This window comes from Mesocricetus auratus, unplaced genomic scaffold (genome assembly GCF_017639785.1).
Source record: "Mesocricetus auratus isolate SY011 unplaced genomic scaffold, BCM_Maur_2.0 Super-Scaffold_100010, whole genome shotgun sequence".
NCBI classification, from domain to species: Eukaryota; Metazoa; Chordata; class Mammalia; order Rodentia; family Cricetidae; genus Mesocricetus; species Mesocricetus auratus.
The window spans coordinates 57,974,074-57,978,057 of record NW_024429194.1 but is presented as its reverse complement, the minus strand read 5'-3'; the positions used below and the strand labels follow the sequence as shown (position 1 = coordinate 57,978,057).

The 3,984-nt window shown below is 43.0% G+C and overlaps 1 long non-coding RNA gene across 1 annotated transcript; it reads left to right on the top strand.

The window, feature by feature from the left end:
• Positions 1–223: 223 nt before the first annotated feature.
• On the top strand, positions 224–2,620 carry LOC121142643. The gene is made up of 3 exons (XR_005879672.1): positions 224–660; positions 936–965; positions 2,266–2,620. It is a non-coding gene; the product is annotated as an uncharacterized LOC121142643 (long non-coding RNA).
• The last annotated feature ends 1,364 nt before the right edge of the window (positions 2,621–3,984 follow it).

Genomic DNA, 3,984 nt, shown 5'->3' with positions numbered 1-3,984 from the left:
ATGCTTTTGGTTTCAGATCAGAAAGCTATAAAAATTGCTGAGAGTTGGCGATTTGGGGTAAGTTCACCACATGAGAAGAACTGTACCTTAGGAAAAATGAAGTTTTTTAGTCACTTAAAAAAATGTTACTCTAAATCCTTACACTCTGAGTGTGTTTGGGAGCTAAGCAAGGCCAGGGATGGCTTCTCTTTAATCCTTCTCATCCTCTACTCTAGTGACCTCATGATGGGCTAGTTCTATTTTAAAATCTTTAGTGGGATGAGGTAGTTAACAGGTTCAGGTGATAGACTTCTCATAAAAACTCCCTCACACTAAAAGGCAAATAAATACTGCCAAATGAGGCTTAGAGCTCTTGGCTGTAAAAGAAAGAGGATACTGTGGATCTTGCGTGGGAATGGGACCTCTGATGCTGCTCGGAAGTCTTCAGAATAGAGCTGAGCCTGGGAAAGGAGGACCACAGGGTCATCTTTCTCTTTACATGGAGCTCTGCTAGGTCTGTCTGATTGCCTTTGGGTTCTGCTCCTTGGAAGGTTTACCTCTGTTCCTGAGAGCTAGGAGTGTATCCTAAGCAACCTTCCTCTAGACGTGGCTGGACCTCGGGAGTGCAGCCTGGCTTCCACCCCTTCCTCCAGCCTGGATGTAGCATCCTTTGAAGTTGAGGTAGGCAAAGGATGCCAGAAGGAAGCAAATAGACAATGTACTTCCACTGCCTTGTGGTTTTGCTTGGGATGCTGGGCTTGCTTTACTCCCCTAACAGGTGAAACTGAGAAGCAGGGGGCTGTGGCTCCCTGGGGTGTAGCATGAGCTTTGGAGGAGCATCATGCCCGCTCTGGTTTGTTTGTATGTTTGTTTTGAACATTCACTACCTTGAGTCTGTTTTTCTGTCTTGACTGAGAGTGAAATGCTAATCTATTGCTTCATCTTGTCTCCCTCAGGATTTCATTTTTGTTAATGCTTCTCAGCAGGTAAGTTAACATTTCCTACCACATTTAGGCTTTTTTTATTTTAAAGAGAAAATTGTCTAAAGCATATGTCTTATATCTCAAATGACTTAAGTCCAAGGGATTTCCTTTCCCTGGTTGTCCATCCAGGACCCTGTATCCAGAATGTTCCTAAGGGAAACTGTTTTGTTTCTGGCTAGTATCTTGTTGAGAATGGCAAGCACTCCATCACCTTCTCCCCAGCAGTAGAGACTGAGCCTCGGGTGCACATGAGGTTGGCCGGCGCTCTACCGCTGACCTCCATCCCCAGTTCCCTCTTCAACCTTTTATTTTGAGACAGGCTCTTACTAAGTTGACCGGCTGACCTTGAATTTGCTCTTTGGTCTAGGCAGACTTTTTTTTGTTTTTGTTTTTGTTTTTGTTTTTGTTTTTGTTTTTACGAGACAGGGTTTCTCTGTATTGTTTCGGAGGCTATCGGTCCAGCCCGGCCTCGAACGCACATAGATCTGCCTGCCTCTGCCTCCCGAGTGCTGGGATTAAAGGCATGCCCCACCACCGCCCTAGGCAGACTTTTAAGCAGCTATCCTCCTGCCTCAGCATCCCACATCCCTGTGATTATAAGTTCGGGAAACCTCTTGCACCTCCTCTTAGTACATGCTTTTAGAGGACAGGGAGTAACATTCTCAGAGCAGTAGCACTCCTTCCTAACTTTAGGACAACCCAGGTACAGTACCCTTAGACAGCTGGGCGTGACTATGGTATCCTAGCACTCATTCTGATTTCCACCCCACTGTATCTCTCTGCTGCCTTTCCTCTCTCCTATGCTGAGGGTGTAGTAGTGTGTATAGTGCTTTGGCTCCTGCTAATTTGGGGAAAAGGTTTCTTTTTTTTCTTTTTTGTTTTTGTTTTTGTTTTTCAAGACAGGGTTTCTCTGTATTGTTTTGGAGCCTGCCCTGGAACTTGCTCTGTAGACCAGAGCTGGCCTTGAACTCACATAGATCCACCTGCCTCTGCCTCCCAAGTGCTGGGATTAAAGGCATATGCCACCAACGCCCGGCAGGGAAAAGGTTTCTTGAAGATGGAGGTCTCTGTTCTGCCTGGTCCCACAGCCAATTAACTCCAAACACACACACACACACACACACAAAGACTTTAAAAAATATTTTAAGGTGTGTTTTCTGGATTTTCCCTTTTGAACCAACCTTGGACCCAAACCCAGATGTAACTGTAGAGCAGAAACCCTGGATCCTTGGCACCAGCTTCTCATTGCATTGTTTCTGTTCTCTTTTGTCATTATCTTCGTCTTTGAATATATTTGTGAAAGTGACCTGAAATCCTCTTTTGGAACAAGGCCCATGGTGTGACTTAATGTGGACATCCAGGAGTTAGATGCCTCAGAGCAAATGGCCTGAAAATGACTGATGGAGACACGGCAGGTGGTGTGCTATTAGAAGGATGACATCACTGAAAAAAACCAGACCCAGGCTCTTCCAGTTATTTGGTCACAAGCAAGAGAAACTCAAGACTACTTTCAGAAAACTTGCCAGTAGGACAATATGCTTAAAATTCCAAACTGATGGAAGCTGTCTTTCATTATGGGGATGTGTTGTGTGACTCTAACCACTTTGTGCCTATCTCAATAATGTTTTCATTACTTGCAATTAAACTCTTAATTTGCTTCTGACCAATAGAATATTTGTTGGTTTTATTCAGAGATCAAAAGCCAATGCCTTGTGTGATAATTTCTATTGGGAGTTAAGAAGTAGTATGGCATGATCCCATTTCACAAAGCTCTGGTGTGTGTGTGTGTGTGTGTGTGTGTGTGTGTGTGTGCGCGCGCGCACGCGCTCATGTGTATAGTATGTGTGCTATGTGTGTATGTCAAGCCATGGAGAACATGTGGAGGTCAGAGGACACCTGTTGGGAGTTGGTTCTTTCCTTCTACCATAACTCTTTCTGGGACTTGAACTCAGGTTATCAGGCACTAGGCCCCTTTACCCATGTAGTCAACTCTCTGGCTTACTCCTGTCCTTTGTACACACACAGCTTCTGGGGTACTGAGTTCTGACTTTGTGAAGCCAAAACTGATCGAGCATCTATCTCCCCAGCCTATTTTCTATTTTTCTCAAAGTTATATATCACCACTTGTAGACCAGGAGAAAGAAAATCTAAATAATAATATAAAGAGAAATAATAAAACATAGGAAAATTGTTTTAATTGATCCCCCTGTTACTATATATCAATATACTTTTGTTGGTTATGTAAGTTGTTTCAGGTATACACTTTTGCTTTATGAGTATTTTTCCTAATTTCTAAACAGAGTCAACTATAAGAGTCAAAACAAAATACTTCAGATGCATAGAAATCTACATAGTTGCCCTATAATGTATATATATATACATATATATGTATATATATAAAATCATGATTAATATGTAGTTATATTATCTCAAAAGTTACTAGCACAAGAAACTCAATGTGCTCACCCATTTCTTGAAAGTATTATATCTAATAATTGCTCTGTTGAACTAGTTGTGTTTAAAATACATTTTTTTTCAAGACAGGGTTTCTCTGTATTGCTTTGGAAGTTGTCCTAGAACTCACTCTGTTGACCAGGATGGCCTTGAACTCACAGAGATCCACCTGCCTCTGCCTCCCAAGTGCTGGGATTAAAGGCATGAAATTTGAGACATCTTGGCATCACTACTCATGGCTTGATGTGCCAACAGTTTACGAAAGTTCTGGAGTGGGAGGTGAAACTGACGCTTTCATGAGTCCTGAGCTAGCCTGTCTTCTGGGATATGCCTTGTGAAGCGCTACGCCACCCTGATCATTCAGGCAGGAGTAAAACCATGTTCTGCCCATGCTCTATGGCAGAGCAGATACAGTAGCAAGCACACGCAGTTTGGTCAGATAGAAACAGGACCAAAAACAAGCTCTTCTCCTTTTCATTACTTTGTGTGACCAATTAGTGCCTTGTTGTAATGAGGTTGGTGGCGAGGGATGGGACTCTCTTGCTCTGACATTCTAATGCAAGGACAG